Source organism: Mya arenaria, chromosome 13 (assembly GCF_026914265.1).
Source record: "Mya arenaria isolate MELC-2E11 chromosome 13, ASM2691426v1".
Lineage (NCBI taxonomy): Eukaryota > Metazoa > Mollusca > Bivalvia > Myida > Myidae > Mya > Mya arenaria.
This window is the reverse complement of record NC_069134.1, coordinates 4487464-4512966: the sequence shown is the minus strand read 5'-3', so window position 1 is coordinate 4512966 and position 25503 is coordinate 4487464. Positions and strand designations below refer to the sequence as shown.

General features: G+C 33.8%; 1 long non-coding RNA gene across 1 annotated transcript; it reads right to left on the bottom strand.

The window, feature by feature from the left end:
• Positions 1 to 20139: 20139 nt before the first annotated feature.
• LOC128214128 (uncharacterized) lies at positions 20140 to 22481 on the bottom strand. Its single transcript, XR_008257870.1, has 4 exons — positions 22366 to 22481; positions 22035 to 22149; positions 21339 to 21502; positions 20140 to 20598 (listed from the first exon to the last, which is right to left on the bottom strand). It is a non-coding gene; the product is annotated as an uncharacterized LOC128214128 (long non-coding RNA).
• Between the last annotated feature and the right edge of the window lie 3022 nt (positions 22482 to 25503).

The following is a 25503-nucleotide window of genomic DNA, read 5'->3' as shown; positions in this document are numbered from 1 at the left end:
TGTTTGAAACTTTACAGGAAATTAAAGAGCAAGTAGTAATACTCTTTTAAATGATACCAAAGGTTCACTGGATAAATAAGAAAACTAATATCATTGCTAATGGCTCGACAAAATTACAAGGTCAACCGTACATCGGACTCTCTCATGATATAAATGTCGGCGACATATCTCAATTGTTTATTTTAATTATATTTTCCACGCAATAAAGAAAATAAAACGGTCACCATATGCATTACTTGGCTTTATATTGTCTTACAGCCGGTAAGTTTGGCTAAGTATTCCAAAATCGTGTTGATTCTTGACCATTCTTGAACACATTCATAACGTCAATTGTGTCAATCAACATTAGTCTTGGTGAAACGGGAACAGCCTCGACAATTTTGAAACGACGACTTGCTACGAATATGTTTTCTACGATAAGGTTTGTGAAATCGGAGCTGAAATCGTGACAGTTCGAGCCAGATAAGTTTGAGAGTGTGCATATAAACCAGTTTTAACCAGCAGGAAATTTATATTACACTGAACGTTCCATGGCGGTACATAACATTCCTTGATAAACACTCATAGTTTCATATATTATATATGTAGTGTATTGTTTATGGAGTTCTTCCGTGTTTCTGGTTTGTGATTTATTTGGGGTTTTTTTCTGTTCTGTGTCACTGACATTGACCCTGTGTCATTTAACGGGGTTGATGTTTGTTGCTGTAGTTTTTCATTAATGTATTGAATCAACAGAGAGAGTGTCATTGAATGTGAATAATTTAAGGCTGTTTTTCTTTTGGTATTGGAGTTTCCTTACAAGATTACACAAAACTACCCTAATGTTAAGAACCTTATTGACCGTTCCAAGGCAGTACCTAACAATTCTTAGTTTACGGGTCTTTTGTTGAACTGTCAAAATTTCCCTTGAAAACGTGTTTGCCAACCACAATCAAATTTATCGATTTGGACAAATAAACTTGGAAATCAGAAATCGTTTCCTTTAATGCAAGGTTATAGAAAAGGTTACCGGCTCCGAAATTGGTAAATTTCTGTTTTACAGGTAAGTAGAGACATCAGTTGCAGCTGAACCAGGCGTTCAGTACGCACAACTTTATTACAAACCTATAAAAAACAATTGAGACAAATTCCTCAAAAATTATGAAAGGAACATTTTAAGTTCATGAGAATCCTAAACCAGCAAAGATTATTTTTGACTGATGGATAGATTTAATCTAGTTCAAAACCTGTTCTATTCAATAAACCATCTTCAAACCTGTGTTCAGCTCAAAAGGGATGGAACGGTTTCAGTAAATTGACAACTGAAGGTCAATGGACGATTCATGAACAAACATGGCATATCAATATTTTGGAGCTTAATGCCCGCCAGTTGACAAAACTTGCGTTCTGTAAGGAACTGAACGATGCACAGGTGAAAATGCAAATGGATAATACAGCCAAATGTTCCTATATAAATAAATTTGGCGGAAAAAATACTAAATGATTTTGCGTGGGAAATTTGGCTTCGTGTTTAGAACGATATATTTGAGCGCAACAGGTAAATAACCTACAAAAATATTGAATACAATTAACTACACATAATGGCCGACATCTACATTAACCAATGGGGATACATGTATTTTAACACATAGATGACTCTTGCCCAAGAAAGAAATGTTTCTATGGTATCCATAATATCTATAGACAGTATCTGCGACCTATAACTTAAACGTGGCTTAACCATACTACAAATAGTATAATTATTTGTTATGTGAAAGGTCCAAAATGTTTTTTTAAATATTATATATAGAAAAGTTGCACTCTTTACTTGTGCAGATTGCTTTGATATGTTGCCTTGGATGAGAATTTAGGGGATAAAACTTATAATATCATAAATATGATTTCGTTTGTAATAAATATCCCAGACCCACAGCCCTCTCGTAATATCTTTAATAATTCCTTAATAAACATTGAAAACAAATCGGACTGGATCGGTCGCTTTTATTTTTAATAATGTTTTCCTTATTTGTTCCCAGTTTTAGTACAATGATGCTTTCTATAATGAAACTCTATGATCACACAGTTTTAAACCTTTTATTTTATAAGGCAGACTGTGTGGGATGTTTATAGTTTCAAACAATGACTGCATCGTATCTTTGAAAAGTTTTTGCATTAGGTGCTCCGAATTGTATCCCTCAGTCTGCAGATAGAGTTGGGATCTCTAATCATAGAAGTACTTAGGGTTTACCTATACGTTTATTATTATTTGTTTTATTGACAAGTTTCCTCAAGTTAATGCATACTTTGATTAGATTTACCTTTTGCGTTTTATCTTAATTAAGGATTGTTGGGACAAGAGTGAGGTTTGTGCACATAAACTGGTTTAAACCCCCAGTAAATTTACATTTTACTGACCGTTCTAAGGCGGTACCTAACAATCCTTGATAAACATACCTATTTTTATATATAGTATGTACGTACTGTGCTGTTTGTAGATTTTTTTGCTGTTCTTCCATGTTTCTTGTTTGTGATTTATTTGTTTTTGTGTTATATGTCTTTGGCGTTTACCCAGTGTCATTAAACCGGGTTTATGTTTAAACTTTTTGCTATTGAGCTTGTTCCTGTAGTTTTTCACATAAGTATTGATTTATCTCCTCGTCGGGTCCATCCTAAATATTTGAAGAACTCATTGATCATTATTCGGGAATTATGATTATACTGCGCGCGGAGGTCTCATTTCCTGAGCTTTGAGCTTTAGCCCAATAATACATTGCATTATACGTTTGCTTCAATATTTATGTGAAAAACTACAGAAACATGCTCAAAATAAATTGCTTATTTAAGGTATTAATTCATTTTTGTCAACATAAATACCATGAATGTAATCATCGTCATATATCAGACAGCAAAAGTAATCATACCACGTATAGGCCTCTATACTTGTATCTTGTTTGATTTTGCCTGTCTGTTATTACACATTTTACAAGGGTTATTTCAATATAAGGAAGTTCTCGTAAATTATATGTTATTAATTCTTCATTTTAAGTATTTCTACAATCTTTAAACAAACTTAGACCAGACGTTAAATTTGAAGAGCGTAATATTCATGCGTTTAAACAGTTTTGAGTTTTCAGACAATTCATAATGTGATATTAAACGTTAAATGCATTGAACGATTGAAATTCCTGTATTTGCAGACTAAGTGCTAGACAGTTTTAATTCCGTATAAAATTCATGGAGTCACACCAGTGATGCACTGACGTAAAACATTGTGCAAAAAATGCACGTTCGGGGTTTTCAGGGAATTTTAAAAACAAAAAATGCCTTTCCTGAAAAATACAATTTTGGCATTTACTGATTTTTATTCAGTGCCATTGAAGTATATACTCTATGCTGTCACCTGTAAATCATGTTAGTCGAAAATGTAGCACGTAATAACTAAAGATTCCCAAAAGTTATCATCCTCGTACATCATCTATATTTTGTAGGAACATTTCAAACGAATAGCCTAAATCTGTTTTTTTTACAAAATTATAATTTAAATTACCAAAATGTATAAATATTATCTAGATAATCCTCTGTTCTTGAATATAAATTTCAACTCATAAGTACATTTAGGTATTCAAATTTAAGCTCTTCTAATTTTTCTCATCACTTAACTATTTTATCTATTAGCCCTTGTAGAAGATATAAGTGTTTTACATGATCCTATCTTAAACAAGGTTGACAATTTGCAGTAAAAAAACAACAGCACAATCATAATTAAAACTCTTGATACATAAACTAATATAAAGCTTCTATATATTACCTTTTATAGATACACTTGTACCTCACAATTTCGTCTGCTATATGGAGTTAGCGGTCTAACATGTTTCTTTACAAATATAAGATTCTAAGATGTTACTAAATTTCTCATAACGTTTATTCCATGTATCACGCAGGAGAATTAAACCAAATACTTTCTTTAAAGGAATTTAAATCTACACTCTTCATATGTTTGAACATGCAATAATCATACAATAAATCTAATCAGTTTCAGTTTATTGACAATATCAGCAAATGTATTTTGCCAAAAACAAATATCCTTATATAATCAAATAATAAATCTTATCTACCCTTGACATTTTGCGTAATGATAACCGATTTTTCATGTCCTATTTAGAATAATGTATTCATCGTGACTCTATAAGGACTGACTGTGCGTACACGGGAACCGGGGTATTAAAAAAATACAGTAGATACAGTTATTAAATACCATTGTGAGAAAATGGTCAGCATATTATATATATATATCACGATGACTAATTTGGCACCTTGAACCCTGTTAATACACAATAAGAGGCAGTTTACTACGTATTCTTGAGAAATAAACAATTACCTCAAGTAGGACACCGTGAACACCGGACAAAAAAAAACATCGTGTATGACAGAGATATATACTCACCAGTAATCACCTGGGAAAAACCTGATATTTGATATTGAACGGTTTGTTACAAAATTCTCGTGGCTAGGATTTACTGCAATAACATAGTATACCGAGGGCACTAACAAGCCTTTACAAAGAATCAGACTAAATTATTACGTAATAATATTGACACCTGAAATATGTTAAAGTCAGAGACGTCCACACAATAATGATGAAAACTGCGGGTATACCACCTATATAACATATATATACCTATATTTAACTGATAAAGTGTCACAGTACATTTTGAACTGGGATGATTGCCTCACGCAGATTGTGGAAAAAAAACCTTCTGTGCCCGTCATCACATAAATGAACGCCAACCTCGGAGAACGTGCCCGCTTTGGCCTCCTCGCTCCTAAATCCCATAAATCTACAGAAGCGTAGGAGTTTAGTCTGTGCACATTGAGTATATACCACTAGGTTTTGCAACGAGGATTTACGATTTTTCTCTTCAAGTAACTACTCGATTGCTAAATCAGTCTATATCCACGGGGTACCTTTGTATGCACAGTTGGTCTTATTCTGTGCACACAGATCTTGCATCAATGCGAGGATGTCAGTAGCGATAGAATCAGGGGAAAACAGAACCCCCAATTTACACGTTGATGTCCGGTTTAAATTATGATATCATTTTTAACTTCTGCCGAAAGTCTGATAAAAAGCTCAAAAGTAACCAGAATTGTAAACTGAACAAGAATCTCTACTTCTACTATCCGCCATCTTTTATTTCTGGTCGAATCGTGAACAAACACTAGGTCAAGGATGCAATGTTCTCTAAAGAGTTTGCACAGTTTGCTAGCTAAATACAAACGCTCTATCTCGTACTTACATAATATGTTGGTAGAAATCAAAAGCACAATAAACGAATAATGTAACCGGTTTAACGTTTCCAATATTCCAATTCTGTTTAGCACGTTATTGACGAAAAATATGTGTTCACGCGATGTTCAGTGGCGGAGGGCAAAGAAAACAATAGCGAATGAAAATCAATTGCTGGTTATTGCACGGGGTGACTTTCGGCTAATTTGATTTTTAAGCGTCTGCGCGAAAAACATGTACTTTTAGCCCGAATGCATTAGTCTCCGCCCGATAGCTCAGTGGTAGAGCGTTCGCTTCGGGTGCGGAAGGTCGGGTGTTCAAACCACCGCCGCGTCAAACCGAAAGACGACTTCTTTCATTTTCTCATTCAACCTGTCTTCTTCGAAAACAAAAGATGTTATTGTTTCTTTTTCTGCCGTGGGATAATCGCCAGAAATTCCGGTCATATTCTTAATATTCATTCCGATAATCGACTCAAGCCTGTCATGAAAAGTAGCAAATCGTTGGCAGATAATTACCGGCGTCAGAATGAATCTTGCATCATCCTTATAGACCAGGAAGTACTAAGATTGTTTTTAACTTAAGTAATAAATTCACCGTTTTCAAACAAGATTTAGACCTGGTTCAATTAATTACGGAAAACTACAAGGTAGCTGTTATATATAGGTTATATATTGTATTTTTGAACTAACATTGATTATATATATTTTAAGTGAATAATTTATTCCAAAACATTTGAGAAAGGATATACCTCGAAAACCTTTTCATGCGCCCAAAATGCACCTTTTCGGATAAGAAATGGTTAAAAGAATTTGAGGGAGTATCCCTAAACTCCCTGCCAGCACTTCAAATAAAAGTAATTTCAATTCTGAGGGAGGAGCGCAATTCAAAAGGTCATGCCCCTAAGTTATGCCCTCTCTTATGTGGAATCCTGGATCCGCCCCTAGCATTCTCTGCCTTGCATGGGTGACACTCAAATTGCGTTCACCATCACCGTAGAAATAAGAAACTGATTGTTTATTCTTGTTAAGATTGTATTTAAAGGAGGGCAAGGATGGAGAGAAACGAAGTGCATTCTATGAGGATATTGTAGTTGGCAGAAAGTATTCGATAGCAATTAAGTTTTTTTTTGCAAGAAATATTACGAAGGTAAACATAATTCCGAAGACTGTAAGAGGTTGTATCATCATTCGGGATGGAATAAGTAAAGAGAAATGAGCAGGCCTAAGGAATTAAACATATTATAAATATTGAGTTAATGTTCCCCCCTCTCTCCTTCATAGATTCAAGTCCTGTTTCAATATAAAGATTTTAAATGAAAATAATTCGTGTTGCTCCGGAGATGATACGCGCTGCCTCATGCTGAACTTCCTTTAAGTCTTATTGTCACCTTGCATAAGAATTTCCCAAACCACATCTGTATAGTGCAATAGTGGCTGAAAAATGTTTTATATATAACTTCTAACGATTTACGATGAAAGAAGTATTTGAATGATCGAATGAGTTAAATACGTTGCCAAGACTTGCTTTTGACGGACGGAATATATTCATGCCATGGGCAATTATTGATAGGTGTGATGCATTTATGTTTATGAGTAGTAACTTCCAAAATTGGAACATTATCCATAAACATAGGTGGATGTGCCTGTGTGTTTCTTTTTTCGAGAGATGAGAAGTAATTCGAGTTTCGCTGGGTCGAATGATACAAGCCACCTTTTTGCCCACAGATGGATCTTTTTCATGTCACCATATACTTATACTGAGCAACAAACAAGAGGTCATCGACAATAATATACATGGTAGTATCATCTGCAAAAAGGACGAATGGGTGATTTTATTACAAGCTTGATACCATTCATATAGACGAGAAAGAGTAGGGGTCCAAGAATTGAACTTTGTGGAACTCCGGCATATATTTAAACCGTATCTGACACAGTACCAGACAAGGCAACGCACTTTTTTTTCATTGACAAAATCAGTAAGCCATAATAATAGGGAACCAGAGAACTTTAATACTATACGCTATCAATGGCTTTTAGATGTCACAGAATACTATTTTGTATTTACTTACACACATTTTAGGCAAGGCAGAAAAAGAGATAGATGAATACACTTTTTATATTAAAAACTACAGAAACAAGCTCAGAAGCCAAAAGTTTTAACATAAACCCCGTTTAACGCCACAGGGTTAACGCCAAAGACGTAGAACACAAAAACAAAAAATCACAAACAAGAAACATGGAACAATAGCCAAAGCAGACTCACAGACAACACAATGCATATATGCTATATAAAAAAACTAGGTGTGTTTATAAAGGATTGTTATGTACCGCCTTGCACAAGCCGATTGTCCTTTGGAACAGAACCTGACTTAAATGGGGTTAGGAAGTCGTTATGACGGAAGAAGTCGAACATGTATTTATAAAAATGTCTTTTTAATATCTTACTTATAACACTCAACATGGATATTGGACGGTAATAATCGATACATTGGGGATCTGCCTTCTTCAAAATATCGTGCAGGCATGAGCAAGTTTCCACTGGTTAGGTACCTTACCAGAACAAAGAGAGTAATTAAAAAGGTCTCGAAGGGTCTGTGATATTTCGGATGCTATCTCCCATTGAACATTGTTGTCTGGTCCTGTCGCTTTGCCAATCTTCAGAACCTTTTTTGATTCAAGAAAAGCTTGACTGAAAATGTCAAAATCCTGCAGAGAAAGAACATCAGGGACAATAAGGTCTGAGGTCTGTTCGGCTCAGTAAATAGAGTATGTGATTGGAAAAAGTTATTCAGAAGATTTGCCTTGTCAATGTTTGATTCGTAGACGGTGCCATCGTGTATGAGAGGGGGAAGTTGCTTGGATACCGACGTAGGACTTGTATTTTTGTTAATAGTTTTCCAAAAGTCTGTTGAGGAAAAGGTACTATCCCGAAATTTCGAAGCAAGTTTTTAATAACATGTTTGCTTTAAAGCTCTTAGTTGCGAAATACATATTATTAAAACTTCTCATAAAAGCAACTTCACGATGCGAGCATTGAAAATATGGCACCATTCTTAAGCTTATCTTGTCTCTTAAACATTTAAAGCATAATGCTTACATATTTTGCAACGTTTCTAATAACGTTAGTTAGTTTTGTGCTGTTCTTCCATGTTTCTTGTTTGTGATTTTTCGTTTTTATGTTCTATGTCTTTAGCGTTTACCCAGTGCCATTAAACCGCGTTTATGTTTAAACTTTTTGCTATTGAGCTTGTTTCTGTAGTGTTTCGCATAAATGTTTCTAGACTCTTTCTTAATAAACTTTTGAGTGAATGCTAATCTGATACAGAAGACCACTTAAAGTTAAACAAACATCAGCCGTAACTAACCTTAGCCCAGGTATTATCATATACAATGTGCGTTATTTTTTATATTCCAATATCTTTCATTATTCAATTTCTTAAGTATGGGAAGGGACATTTAAAGAAATGAATTAAAGCTTTTAAATAATCGATGTTTAAATATGTTTCTTTGCTAGCTCAGTTGTCCTAAATATCATTATATAACCGACTTATAGAATGGAACAACCATTCTCTTTGAGTTTCCGTACTATTACCAAAATCTACCACCTTCAAAAGACAATGGAAGCTATTCGTACATACATTTAAATATAATGATAATCACACTCGATAACTATCATGCTTATAATAGAAGACTAAACATATTAAATTGTATAACGCCTTTTTGTCTGTAAAACTGCTTATTCAGAAGCCCATATTATTTGACGAGAAAATCTGTTCAACGTTGACATTTGAAAATAGATTCGAGGTCTGCAAATGTATTCTTATCTTAACACAGCTCATTTTGTAATACGCTCCATGAATTGGTGTGAACTGGCTTATTTTAAATATCGGCATTACTGTTTGCGAAACAAGGATAGGCTTCAATTGCTCATTGGGACCAAAAATACAGTTATACACATGATATTGCGATATTAGTCGTTATTCTTACTAGTTTAAAAGATGACAAGATCAGAATAATATTTCACATAATTAGTAATATCACCAAGCACACACGCGACATCGACCTACCTCTTATATTAACTATTTAACAGTATCATTACTTTGACCTACATCTGGGCAAATGATTTCTTCTTAAACAAAACTACTATTACATATTGCTGTTTTGACTAATATTGTAAATGAATTTATTCAAGTTATCTCGGATACACCTATAAAACAGCACTTATTTAACAAATGTATACATTATTATGGCATTTTTTAGAATCATAATCGTATATATTCATACGACAATATTAAACTTTTAAAATCAACTTGTACAAAAATAAAAGGCAATGAGAAAACACCACAAACAGCAAAAGATTAACTAAAATAAAAGATTTATTTTGTGACATAAAAGAAACTACAAATAAATTTATCGTTTACTTAATGTTTTGCACCTAATCATGCGTACTAAAATGACTAAGACTTAAATACAGGCCCCAATTTCTCGAAACGTGTTTAGTCCCTTATAACAGGATAACGCTAAGTTCGCTAGTTTTGTTTTACTTTAATTTGTGTCATATTTAATTCTTTAAGAGTTTTAAGAAATTAAATAGGAATGATTTGTATAATAATTACGATTCACCAGTTTTTCATTCATCAAAGGAAATAAGCTGGCATAAGAAGTTTCAAGAAAATGGGACCAGTTTTGTTATTCTTCGACAACAAGACAAAAAAAGATATTTTAAACTTCAAAATTGTTCAAAAGAGTCATTATTGTTTGACTTCAAGAATTGATTTGACATCATAAATTTCCCCCCATGACCAAACGTTCATGAAAACCATCTATATGACAAACACAAATGGTGTTCTAACTTACGACGGGCAATAGGGGATACAAACCCCCTTGAAGTATTTTGAGTGTAATAAAGTAATTACTTAATTTGCCGTAAATCCTATATGTAACATATTCAGTATGCAAAGGATAATGGAGGGATAAGTTCAGCAATCGTGACAGTTTTAAAAAAATACACTTCTTACAATAGAAACATTTACAAACATAACAAATGTCACTTTCATATCTAACATACAAATTTGTTAACATTTAATTCAAACAAAATTGATTTTAAGCTAAGAGCATACAGCAGAAGTGTCGTTATTTAAATTCGACAGGTTCAAGGAAAATGACGTTTGGCTTTCCTGTCCAGCTTATATGTTTCCGATCCCTTTTAAGCAATGATTCTGTGCATCTGTTATGCGTTTCTTTTGCACACGTGGCAACGATGTTTTCATAAAAACTGCGCATTGCTTCTGGTAAGAACGGACCTTAAAACAGCTTCTAACAAGTTGCATTGAACGCGATTGGTTTGGTTCAACGTTATCCAATCCGGTATAATCCTGGGAAAACCTATCATCGCAATCTACATAAATGTACGATTGCATTGACAAACTGACCAGCATTTCTTTGAAAGCATTTCCAATACGTTTTGCGTTGATTTTAGCGAGGCTACATTGAGCCCTAGCTGCGAGCGATAGAATCTGCACTCCTTTCGCAAGAAGTCGATTTACGCCGGTTACTTGTTTGTGTCCGCCTTTAAAAGATTGCTACCACTGACGCGGTTTTATAAACCGAGTTTATTATACGTTTAAGCATAGCTAACTTATTTTAAACTACTTTGTTTGTGAAACCAGACACGGACATGACCATTGCACCCCTATTAAGAGCGGAATTCTTTTCGATCATTTTCGAGACAATTGTTCCAAAATCGAAAGCTGTTGTGTTATTATTGTCGATCAGAAACATATTTACGTTCGATATCTGGCCACTCTGCATTTTATGATGTCTAACTCTCTGTAACATGCCTGTTTATCACCGGCGGTCTGAAAACTGCGGCGCGAATTTTTGGCGGAGCGAAGATAATCGTCGATCTTTGTTTGTGCAGTCAACTAGTTAAAATATGGCTACAAACGATGAATTTCTTTTGCTAGCCAAATGTCATTTTCCTTAAATCGAATAAAGAGGACAGGAGCAAAAAAAGTCAAACTGACCCAAGTCGACTTTCTAAAAGTATGTTTTTCGTGTGAAGGTTGACGTTCCTACTCCGGGCAAATCCCAAATTTTGAGATTTAGATTGTCGGGGTAAACGTAGGAAGTTGATTCCATAGTAGTTTCGACCACATCAACATTCGATTCTCCAAGATCATCAGCTTTAAGCCCTTTGATAGAGTTGATAAATGGCGACTGCCTTGCTTGTCCAGTTACAGCACCTCATTCTCTCTCTCTCTCTCTCTCTCTCTCTCTCTCTCTCTCTCTCTCTCTCTCTCTCTCTTTATAACTCTCATGTTAGTAATTACATAGTATTTATACGCACGTTACAATAAATATATAGTATAAATACAGACTTTGGAGACCATTGTGCGACATTTTTACATATTTTGTGCGGTAACATGTGAATTTGCTTTTTTTCAAATTCGGTGCGTGTCATTAATAGCACCGTTAAAAGCGGCCGCCATTTCGGTTCTGCTTTGTTCGTCTCAAAGACAAATAGACTTTTTTTAATAAATAATGTGCAAATCAATGTTTACCTCAATACTGAAATACTATTTTAGGGAAAAACAGTGGGTTAGAGTAATTTCGTTCTATACGGTGTATATGTCATTTCTACAAAATGTAATCAGCGAGCGCCAGAAATTTTAAATGATCAATTCTTTTTAATATTTTTTTTTTTGTGAACGACGTCCAATATGACATCATATCATTTAAAACTATGTTTATTGTATTTAACCGAAATTCAGACATAAGACTTCGAACATTTTAATGTGTTTTTTGTGAAAAGATACATTCCAAATATAACTGTGTTATAAACTTAAAGAAACAATATTACTGCCGGTGAGAATCGTTGCATTCGTCTTTTTGATTATAAATCGTTTCTTAGCGACAAGGCTTAATTGCACACATTTAATTGATTTCTAAAATGACGTGCAGATCTACCGAAAGGTGAAGGAAATAATAAATTATATATTCAGAACATTTTCATTAAACGACATTGAATGATTGCAAACAGCTCGAAGGAAAAGGAAAAACATACGTTTTAAGGAACTTGTTACTGTCCGCCATTACGTGATAATCATCGTCGGGAGAACATCGAATAACGGATAGCAGCAATTAACCATTTGATTTAAACATATTTTTTTTCAACATATACAAACAAACTACACAGAAAATGCACGCACGCACACACACACACAAATTGATATTGGAATGGATTGGAACGAAAGAATAGCTTATAGAAGTCTTCTCCGTAGGAATTAAGTTACTCATTTACCAGAAATTTGCTTATGATTGACGATTAGACGATATATATGTTTTATGCGAGAAAATATGTTACTTATGTTAAAAAAAAGAACTAAGGAGTATGTGTTTAGCTATAGGTTCGATAGTTCAAACACGCTATATAATAGATACAAAAAAGCACAAGTGATTGTATAAAGGATATATAAATAGGGTGTGGATATTTAGGAAGAAAAGAAGTTGGGTACATACCATATTGGGGAAACTTTGCCAGTCAGATAATGATCAGAAACGTTTCGAGTCTTGTATGAATTTATGAACAGTATCAACCATTTTTAGTGTTGTTCTCGTTGTTTAGGGTTGGATTGCATAGAGAATGAAACCTAGTTAATTTCTGTGATAATTGACATATCACGAAAGAAAGTTTGTCGATAGTCGGTATATAAAAGACAATGCATAAAATAGTGAGTACTACTTTCAACTTCACCACACTCGCAAAGAGGAGAGCTGATACTTTGTTTACAATTAAGGTGATAGTTAAGACCACTGCAGCTAGTACGCAGTCGAGTGTGAAGTGCTTGCAATCGGCGGTTACCGTAAAAATAGTAAATCGGGTAGACTGGCAATCGACTACGAAGTGCATACTTATAGGATGCAATTGAACGACTATCCCGTACATTAGGTGGAAAGTCATTCCAGCCACGTATAGTAAGGTAAGAATCTGTGCGTGACATAACCGGTCGTATGTTAGACCATTTACTTCTATATATAAAGTATACTAAATGTTTAAAGCAAAAGATCAAACTAAAAATAAACTGGTTTGATCTTTATTTTATTTTTTTAAATATTTTTTTAGAGACAAGGACATTCAAAAGATGAAACATGTTTTTAAATAATAATAATAATAATAATAATAATAATAATAATAATAATAATAATAATAATAATAATAATAATAATATAGTAATAGAACTAACAATAGTATTGATAACATAAAAAATATCATATGAATAATATAAATAAGTATAGATTTGTTATGTATTAAATTTATAGCCATTACAATTAAATTGCTTTATAAACATGCATCAAGCTATCACCAACTTTGGCTGTTAAATAATAAGTATCAGTGATTGATCTTTGTTGAAAAGAATAAATAATTTTAGAAAGGTGATGTTGGTTTAAGCTCCTTACAGCCGGCTTGTGCGTCCTTGATATCACAATGATATCCTAAAATATCTACAAACTCCTTCAAGTATGAAATACAGTTGTTCTTACAGAGATGTTAGGCTGTGTTATGCGTAAATAAATCCTGCCAATCCTGTCAAGTAGTAAAAAGCAAATACTTAGATCCTCTTTGATATGACGTGGATGGTTATGAAAATGATATAGTGTGTTTACAGTAATTTAACAAACTAAACGATTTCTTGCTATAAACATTATATAGCATCATAAATTCGTCAACGTGTGGGATATATGACTGAAACATTAAATGTTTAAAAGTGGTGACAAAAGCAAGAGAAAAGAGACCTATATAGCTCGTTTCCTTCTTTTAAAATAATCGCTTAACTACGACCGCCGAATGTCCTGTTTCCTCTGAATAGTATTGCGAACGTAGATTTGCACATTACACTTCTACTGTATGATACGGAATTATAACACTTAGTGTGTAATGCACCAGTCAATTGTAACCACGCCCCCCCCCCCCCCAGGTCCGGGGATTAGCGGGGACTTTGACTTTCGGTCCAGCCAAACCCGGGTAAAATCCCCGCCCTGCGGGAACGAACAGAGAGTAAAATCCGCGCCAAATGCCCCCGCACCCTAGGGACCCTAGGTAAGGCCCAAACTCCGCTATTATTTTGCGAAGACGAAACCACCGCTTCACCCGGCACTGCGGGGCAACATGGCAGGTAAAAACACGGCCCCTTTCCCAGGTATACCCCCGGACCTGGGGGCCGTGGTTACAATTGACTGGTGCATAATTCGGAATAAGAAAGCCCAGTGTGTGTTACGGAATCAGAAAACACAAGTGTACTTTACGAAAATAATTGTCAACCTTTTATTTATTTAATCATAAATTTCGATACGGAAGTCTGTGAAAAAAACTACCAATCTTTCCAAAAAAGAGTTGTTGTTGTTTTTTAATATTACCGAAAGATAAAATGGTTCGTCGATAATCAGCTAACTTTTAATACATATTACGTATCACCAGAAAAACAAATAGGCTTTATTGTTTCCATTGTAGACGAAATCATTCGTTAAACACATTTTATGTTAAAATACACATCACACGCTATTAAAAAGCAAGATTTCCCTCTATTCAAAATTCCAAAACATAAATAACAAGAGGAACCTGATGGCCCTAAATCGCTTACCTAGTAAACGTTTTAAACCTTTGTGTGTGTTTTATTAGAATGTATTATCTATATCAACCTCAAGTTTAATAACGAGTCAATGTTTGCCAATTAGTAACATAACTATTTAAAACCCATATATACAGAACATTGAATTACTTTCCTTTTGCCTAGCAACTCGAAACCGGTCATTGTTTTGACCATACTAACCAAGCTATCTTTAAATCCGACAATTGGTTAGACACGCCTTAAAACTGACTATTATGTGGACCAAACTACCTTAGCTTTCTTTTAAACACGTAAATACAGAGCATTTAAGTTTTGCCCTTCGATCTGGAAAACCGATAAAAAATTTAATGTTCAGTTAGCTGACCATTAGAGCCTCGACCATCAATATGCCCATTAGTACAGACAACAAGTACAAAAGTTGCTGCAAGATGCAGCAATTGGATGTTAGCGCGGGCCAACTATTGGTTATGCAAGTCTATATGTAGGGTCAGAACGAAGTAAATGAAGTAAGGACTAACATTGATTGTAGATGTCAGTGAAATGAAGTTACTTAAAAGATGACAGAATTGGGCTGTTGTTTTGAAATGAAAATAAAATTTAACACAATAACAATTGTACAACTGATGGTATATCTATGACAGAAACCATAATTGTATCAAATAACTTTATTCATGAACTGTATCAATATACACACATTTATAAAAGACAACATGGCCACAGTGGTGGTTTTCTTTTGGAGTGGCTGATATGATAGCTGAAATGTTAAATATGCCAACATGATTTAGTAAATTCTGGGCAAAGTTCGAAACGTTGAGAATTTGTACTTTGATGAAATGTTGACTTTAAACAGGAGTAGCACCAAACGTTAATCCAAAAAACTAATTAAGGACATATGCTTAAAACAATGTTTACTTTTGGCTAATAATCCGCGAAACAAGTTGACCGTTATAATTAAGTGTTACAAAGCCATTGTTTCTAACTGAAAAACACATAAAACTGTTTGCTTATGTAACAGATTTTAACACAATTAAAAAAAAATACATTTAACATAAACTGAAAGAAGTTGGTTATACATGAGCTGAAAGAAAGAAGTCTGATCATCATTATTAATGTCATTTTCCTTGTTCTGTGGCGTAGATGATTTATAGGCACGCAGGATGTTTCAAACAAAGGAAAGAAGTTTAGCATATACTGACACTTACAGGTAATAAACATTATGTAACCATCATGCATTATGCACTTTTACGGCATAAGATATAAGAATGATGAGCAGAATGTGATGCAGGTTGATAGTGGTATGACTAGGAAGTTGATCACTTAATGTGTATGGAAATATGATGACACAAAAGATTTATGAAGAAAGTGCTGAAAATTATAGGTTACAATGAAATGAAGTGAGGAATATGTTCTAATACATGAAAAGTGAAGCATTTGTACAAAGTTTGGTGGAAATGTGTTAATGTTATTTTGCCTGTAAAACTTCAATTCTTTAAAATATGACATTGAAATATAAGAATAAATACTGCATTGAGTATTACTGAAATGTGAAAATATATACAAATAAGAAAGAACATGAGCAATATGACATTTTATATACATTTTGTATTCAACAAAGAGTAATAAGCATGATAACAAAATATACAGAGTTAGTATGTATGCTGGGAATGGTAGAGTTGTACTGAAATGTAATAAACAATAGAAAGAATATTTGTTATAATTTGGTGTAAGTGCGACATATACAGACAAATTAATACAATACTAAAATACATGCTGGTACTATTTCATAAGCAATGAAATAGAACAGGTATGAAAGAAAAGAATATAAATGAAAATGCATGAAAACCTAGTAATATGTACCCAGTATGCAAATGCACAGTATTTGAATGAAACTATTAATAGGGTGATAAATATCTTTTTCATGGGGGGGGGGGGCTTAAAAAGACTCAGTTTCAGTTGTTATGTTGGAATGAATTGGGTTGAAAATAGGTATATTTGTTAAATGATTTACTAACTTAAAAGTTGAAAGTTGTCAAACCCAAAACTATAAATGATATGCCTGGAGTTTTATATGATCAGTATAAGCATTGCTGATATGATTGATAGCCAAAAGGCCATTATTTTTTAAAGTTTGAAAAGTCATAAATCACGAAAATGAAAAACAACAACACACAATAGAATGGTTAAGGGTAATGCAAAAAAAGCAGGGTAAGTTGAGAAGTTGAAACAGGCATACTTTTTTAAGCATTATGAATTCGAATGTTTGTAAATGGAGAGTCAGTGCCTATAAAAGAGACATTGAATGATATATTCATCAGAGTTAAAGCTGCACTCTCACAGATTGAATGTTTGACAACTTTTTCATTTTTCGACTAAGAACGAGCCATATTTTGCGAAAATCCATTGAAACCAGTTATATAAGACAGCTGATAAAAAAAGAATGCAGATTTTTATACGCAAGTTCAAAAATTGATGTTTTATGCAATTTTCTTAAACTGGTAGTAACAGCTTTAGCCATAAGACATTAATTTTCAAATGGAAATATGAAAATCTGTGATTTGATCTTTTGTCAGTAATCTTAAATCATTTGTTTGCGGATATTAACACAAAATTTGCACTTTCCAAGACAAAAAATAAAAAAAAGTTGTTCAAATGGTAAATCTGTGAGAGTGCAGCTTTAAGCATAACAGGTAGTAAAGAAGGGTGACATGGCAAAATGACATAGTGATATAAATACAAGTATTTCTTGTAAATTAACATTTTGTAACTGTTTAATTGAGATGTTGAAAAACAGAACATTGTTAAATATATGTACATATGAGAAATAAATTTAAACATTAATGGGAATTAAACTTAGCAAAAGCATAGTGATATCTACAGAGCATTATGCAAACATCAGTGTTCAGATAGACAAAACCTTGAATGAGAATTCTTATAATACTGTCAAATGTCTCTGATTTTAGGAACATGTTTTGTAAATAATTATTGAAATTGCAGAACATTTAAGAAAACAATAGGAAGATAAGTAATCATTATGATGAGGTTATTAAATAATGTTACGATTCTGTAAAGTCATGTATGGTGATTGTAAGATATTGGCACAACTGTCACTTAACATATTGACAGAATGGTAAAACAGAACAATGGCAAAAATGTAAGTACACTATTTTATAAATATCAAATTTCAAATCCCCCGCCACGGAGTGGGGAGGGGATTACAGAAACACTTCATCAGTCTGTCTGTCCGTCTGGCTGTAACATTTCGTGTCCGTGCTATAACTTACTTATGCATTGATGGATTACCATATTGCTTGGTACAAATGTTATCCTCATTGAGACGATGAGCAGTGACATTGACCAGGGTCCATAACTCAAAGATCAAAGTCACACGAGATATTTAAATGTCAGAGTACACATACTCGTGTCCGCGCTATAAACTCTTCCTACATATATCAAGTTTGGTCACAGTATGTCAGCCTTAACTGAAACAGTAATCTATTTTTAGTAACAGTGACAACGACGCTAGGGGGCCGAAAAGCATCCATTAAAGCTCTGCATGAACTTGTCCTATATACCAAGTTTGGTCACACTATGTCAATCCTTACTTGAGTTATTCAGTACTTACCATATTTCTATTTTGACCTTGACCTAGACCATATTTCTCGGGGCCAAAAACACAATCTCAAGAAAGGTCTCTATAAACTCTTCCTATATACCAAATTTGGTACCAATTAGAAGACCCTTACTTAAGTTATTCAAAACCAACCCTTTTTCTATTTATAGTAACCTTCACCTTGATCATAGGGGCCTCAAACGCATTCCCATAAAAGGTCTCCATAAACTCTTTGCATATACCAAGTTTGGTCTCTGTATGTCAAACCTAACTAAAATTATTCGATACATAAGGTTACTTTGACGCTGCTCTAACACCAGCCCACCCGAACAATGACACAGGTCATTCAAATATCTTGTTTTCCCTTTATGAAAATGTGGTTAGGAATATAAAAATGTGCCTTTCTGAAGAAATTAAAAAAGAGTTAAAAAGAAAAAAAAAACATTCAAGTGCAAGAATTTGTATTTAGGGTTAACATGAAGTTATGTTCCTTAGTGTAAGATGGTCGTCAATAATTCTGCGAAGTATTAAGTGCATTAAATGAAGGTATAGAAGTTTTTTTTATTAAAATCCCAATTTGCCCTAAAACTTTAACTTGCCCTAAAACTTTAACCTAAGTCAATCAGGGGCCATAACTTGTATTAAGGATAATGTGAATGAAGGGTATAGAAGTTATCAATCAATATATCAACCTGCCCTAAAATTTTAACCTAAGTTCCATAGTCAATCAGGGGCCATTATGTGAATAAAATATGATATGGAGTTATCTTACCTAATTATGTGATGGCTCTGAACATCTGTGTAAAGTATTACGGTAAGTGAATTGAATGAAGGGTATTGGACTTATTAGTGAAAATCCCAACTTGTTCCTTTAACCTGCCCTAAACCTTTAAACTAAGTCAATCAGGGGCTATAACTTGTATTGAGGATAATACAGAGTTATGTAACCTCATTGTGTGATGGTCCTGAACAAATGGGTCAAGTATAAAGTTAAATGAACGAATGGTAGAGAAGTTATCAATAAACTTTAACCTAAGTTTGATAGTCAATCAGGGGCCATAACTTGTATAAATGAGTTATCTATTCCCATTATATGATGGCCCTGAACAACTGTGTGAGGTATTAAGTCAATTGAATGAAGGGTATTGGACTTATAAGTGAAAATCCCAACTTGCCCTAAAACTTGAACCAGACACCGACACCAGAGCCAATAATGTAGCCCACCTTATTCTTAAAATAGTCGAGCTAAAAAACCACAAATGTGATAATATATTTATAACATGTGTTTTCTCTTCAAAAACAGTGAAACAAGGTTATGACATCACCACAAAATATATGTATCACTTTATCGAAAATACTTAAGGCTTGCTATTTCATCGATGTTATGAATCAAGACTCATTTTCCTTTTTTTAGCCAAAATAACCCTGACATTGATCTTACCTACACTACACACAATATGTATAACTTTAAAGAATACTTTTTTTATTATGTTCAAATATTCAAGAATATTTTAGGTTACTTATCATACAACTTGTATTTCTATATTCTTGACCAGTGGTTGTGTACAATTTTGATCAAATTCAACATACCTTTTTATTATGTTTAAATATTCAAGAATATTTTAGGTTACTGATCATACAACTTGTATTTCTATATTCTTGACCAGTGGTTGTGTACAATTTTGATCAGATTCAACATACCGGTCAGGTTGCGAGAAAAACAAATTGCCTTGTGTTGACTTGATGTAGTGTCAGCTAAAGCATTGAGGCAGGTTGTTTCGTTAAGAATCAATTGGTCCTTTCACACTTGCAATGACAAGTTTTTCATTTTCAAACTTTCCTCTAGCGTTTATAGGGAAGAGCACTGTGAGGTAGAAGTGAAGTGCAGGATCATCACCGATTGTTTTCAGTTCAGGTATTGTGATGAGGAGTAACTCAACTGTTGAAGATCAAGTTGGAACAGTTTCCGCATTTCATACCTACTGCTGTGTTTGATTACAACCTCAGCTGTGCAAAAGTAGGCCACTTGTGTAAGGGACTGGCTCTAACATAGAGGAAATTTGTCAAGGTCCATTTACTTGTTGCCACACTCTAAAAAGATATGAAAGGAGTTTGTTATGATATCATGATAAGTGAATGTAGCACTGAAGACCTGATAACATGAAACATGAGAAATGAAATAACTCTAAACATTAAACTGAGGTGAATTTGTTAGGTTTCAATGTTGATTTCATAAGCTTTATTCGAAATGTGAATTGACAGGTAATTTGCAATTTGATGTCAATTCTGAATCAGGTTATACAAATCAAACATTGATGCATGAATTGCAGAATAATAATTAAGATTAAGTATTTATATACAAGTAATGATTTCATTCCTTTATTCAGCTATTGAGTTAAGCAATTTTGTTAGAAAAAGTAAAAAAATGTTATTAATTTTAAGGAAGGCTTGTTTTTAGGTCATGTATTTTTGTGCGAAATAAAAATCAAAATGATGTCTAAAAAAAGATTATATTGTGAAATAATGTAAGCTTGTAGAGTTATTTTTTTTTAAACATTATATGAAATTGTGAATAATTGTAAATACATTCAATTATTTATTGAAATGCATTGAAACATCCATATGTTTTTGTTTTATTAAAGGTTGAATGTTAATACCAAAAGCAATGCTATTTAAAGTTGCAGTTAAAAACTTAGCAAAATATTTGCCTAGCTTTAGTTGTGTTACATAACAACACAAAATGCAGAAGGTTTGGGATTTCATTTTTAATATGAATGCTGGCTATTGTTCTGAAACCTAAAGTTAACAGGAAACTAAGAAAGAGAACAAACCTGGTTTTGGGCAGCGGGGCAGCACTGATATTTGTGGGCTGAAGAATACTCATTTCTTGGAACTCCTCAGTCCTGGCCCATTATTGTTGGTGGCCATTTTTTGCAGTTTTCATCTTGAAGATGAAGCCCTTTCTGTTCAATATTTACAACTCTTGTGGTAGAAACTGGAATGTAGGATGATAAATATAAATATACATTTTATTGAGACAGAATCCCGTAAAACATGTTTATTATTTTAAACTAATGCACCAGTCAATTGTAACCACGACCCCCAAGGTCTGGGGGTATACCGGGGATAGCCGGGGAAATGGACCATGTTTTTAACTTTCAGGTGGCCCTGCATTGCCGGGTGAATGGGATGGTTGTGTCTCGCTTAAATTATAGCGGGGAATGGGCCTTACCTAGGGCCCCTGGGGTGCAGGGCATTTGGCGAGATTAAACCATCTGTTCATCCCCGCAGGACGTGATTTTAGGCAAGATTGGCTGGACCTATGGTCAGGGTCCTCGCTATTCCCCTGACCGGGGGGCGTGGTTTTAATTGACTGATGCATTTGTCTAAAATAATAACTGGTGCATAATGAAAACGATGCAAAAATGTAATGACTACGAACAAATCACCTTAAACTCGTTACATACAGACTGACATGCAAACTTTGCGTATGCATTACAAAGAAGGGCTTGAAATATCATCCCTACCATTGTGACTCATTCAGTTAGACGCGTTAATGTCCAAATCGAACGTTTTTGTTGCGGTATTTCACTTCGATTCAGCCTCTCGCAATTTTGACCTTGACCGCACATTCGCCTAAATCTGAAATGCAAGAAGCGTTTTCATTGGACGGCTATCATTCCTGGTTTTAATGACGCAATTTGGAAAAGCCTTCAATGTTGTCCAAAATGAAAGTAGGAATACCGCAAAAAACCGTGCTACTGTTTAAATCGAAAGACACGAAACCTGCTTTTAAAATGATAAATATAAAATAACAATAGTTTTTCAGTTCACTACGTAAAAAGAAAATGAAAATACCTTTCCCCAACCGCCAGCGTGTTGACCTCGATATCCCTAATCTACTGGACGCTTGCATCTGACCCGTACACGTCATGTAATCAGATAATAGACTGGTTCACCGATTTTCTAAGATTATACATTCTGCGCAATTGTGGTTTATTCTTTTATGTAAACATATTTAACCTAAAAAGAGAAGTTTTCTCAACAACTGTGCATTTATGATATTTTTTCTATAAAAGAGTTATTTAAAAAAATCTCTGGTTTTAATTTGCCTTATATTTTCAAAGCTTCACATATTAGAAGATTACCAATCTTCTATTGCAAAATCGAACAGGAACCAGTCTAATGGCGAACTGCTTCGGAATTATCCGAGAGCGGACGGTAAGAAACGGCGCATGCGCGATCAAAACGATGAAAACGCCGCATGCGCAAGCCCATTGCACCAGGGACACTTCTAAAACAATCACGATGCGCCCGCGCAATAAAATGATTGACATTTGATCTGACACGCTGATGAGTGTTTGGACCATTCTGGTATTATTTACCTTTACCTTTAAAATCCTTAGTATCAAAGTGCCTTAATGGTCGATGTTGTTCCATGCTGGCCTTGAATATCTTTAAACCGATTTATACACAATAGACGTATTGACATTTTCTGACACGCAGTAAATATCTTATAAATCAAGCTATCCTATAAACTTACCAATATAAGTAAAAATATGCATAAAAGTATTGACATTTGGTCTGAATACCAAACACCAAAATTCCTTTCTTTTCGGTTTTAATTTTCAACGAAGGACTAGAATTTCATCAACATTGTGTTTTTTTTTTCAGTTTGAAAGATCTATAGCCTGCATTTAAAAGAAGGTATTTGAAACAAGTGATTGTTGATTTCTTTTATCATTTTATGTAACACTTGAATAGATCTCATGGAGGGGGTTATATATTACATTAATGCCCCCACCTAGATTTCCACACTTTAAACAATAAATACTATCTTTCTTTATGAAAAGCCAATGCTAAGCCTGAATGAGTCTGTTGAACAATTGACATAAAAACTGAGCAAATAGGACTATTTCAATGTGTTTGTTTAGGGAACAGGCACTCATGTCTAAATGCTTTATTTATGGCGATGGTCTTTAAGTAGTATCAATTTTAAGACATGCAATCTAGAAGCATGTTAACTCATAAATAATGCAATTGTAGACAGTATTCAAACAAAAGATGTTGATGATTTATTTGAATGATATGCATGCAAAGTCCTTCAAAATGGCTGATTACTTGGTCGCAATACTGGGCAACGGTCGACGTCCGAGAGTGGTTATATTGGTGTAATATACATGATAAATATTCAGACCTATAAACCAATTTATATGTCTGTAATAAATATAATTCAATAATTTTGAATTGTTTATTTAGTTATTCAATACCATGCATCTATTGTTTTCTTTCAAATAAAATAATATATAGAATGACCCCGCTTATGTAAAAAACAATATATGATATTCAATTAATCATCCTATAATGCAATAGGTAATGATTGATGAAAAATGCATACATTTGATATATGTTTGGACAATATGAATGAATCTAATCTATATATAATTTTCATGCCACTGGCAATTAATATATAATGGTTTTTTTCAGGATGTTTATCTGAAAACAATTTAATTGCATAATATACAATATTCCAGAAAGTAATACATTAAATTTAAAGTACGTTTTGTATAATACAAAGTTGAATAATGTAGTTTATTTTCCATCTAATTCTTAACAAATGTGATATTTCCTCTTATTTTTTAATGACGTTTGTGACTTAATGTGTTAAAGGCCCTATTTCGTCCATAGTGTTTCAATACGATATAAAAACGAAATAATAATATAAAAAAGCTACAAAAACAAGTCCAGTTGTCAAAATTTCACATATAAACCATGTTTGGTGGCACAAAAAAGAACCCAAATCAAGTTGTTTTGAGAAGAGAAATACACATATTAAATGCGTTAACTAGTGTAAACAACTTCCTATTATGACGTGAAGTCATAGTTTGTAAAAAGAAAGGAGTCCGGTTATGAATATAAATAAGCTGATTTGCATACAAGAATGCTTCATGGAGAAATGAATTAATGTCACAAAGGTTGTTTTATCCGATAGAATTTAAGCATTTGCTTGCACCTTCTCAAAGTTGTTATTATTACAATCTGCCCAGGGTTTTTGGAAATGAAGTGTGCGTGCATAAGTATATATTTACACACTATATTATACAAAAAGGTCATAACTCTGTTGAAAACACTCTTAGCAAAACCTGACGACGACATGGATCACCTTGCTTTGTACCATAAACTCCTCATAAGTTGCACCCATGTCCGTTCAGCTGTTTTGAAGATGTAGCACACACCAATTATTTTTACGGACATACATATGGAAGGACGCACGGACATGCCGAATCCATATACACCCTAACAACTTCAGTGTACAGAGGTATAACCAACGGTATTTCGATGGTATAAATTCCGTTTAAAGTGGACTAAATACGTTACCATAACAAATCGTGATGTCAAACTTAAGTTGATACGGTCGGGTTTCGAACCATTTCGATTGTAACTTCTTTTAAGGAATTAAAGTCTAATTATAATATTTTGATGATATGAAGTAAAAGGAAATCAAATAACTTTATTTAAATGGCAAATATTTCAAAGGAAATAGGCTCCCAACCTTGAGGAGACATCCTCGGTTATATTACGCCATACTAAAGTTACCAACTACAGTTTCTAATTTTTTTAGTCCACAAATACATTTAATTTGTTATAGTTATCCTGTTATCCAACCATTGTTTGTGATGATATATTAAGTATGATAAAGAATCAAGTACGTTATTGCTAATTATTGCATAAAGTGTGTGTTTTGAATCCGTTATCGTGGTGTGTAAAAACGCAAAAACCCGGGCGTTATCGGTAGAAAACGTGCATTATTCAGAAAATTCACGTGCCATTAATGACCGGCTTTTTGTTTTACATAAGCGCTTTCAGGGCTGGCATCATAACAATGGCAGCTGAGTGACCTGGTTTCTGACCGAAAGTGGGTCAACGATTCCAACTTTAGCACACAAAAGAAATTCAGCATATAGCTGTATACAAATATCAACAAATTGTCTTTTC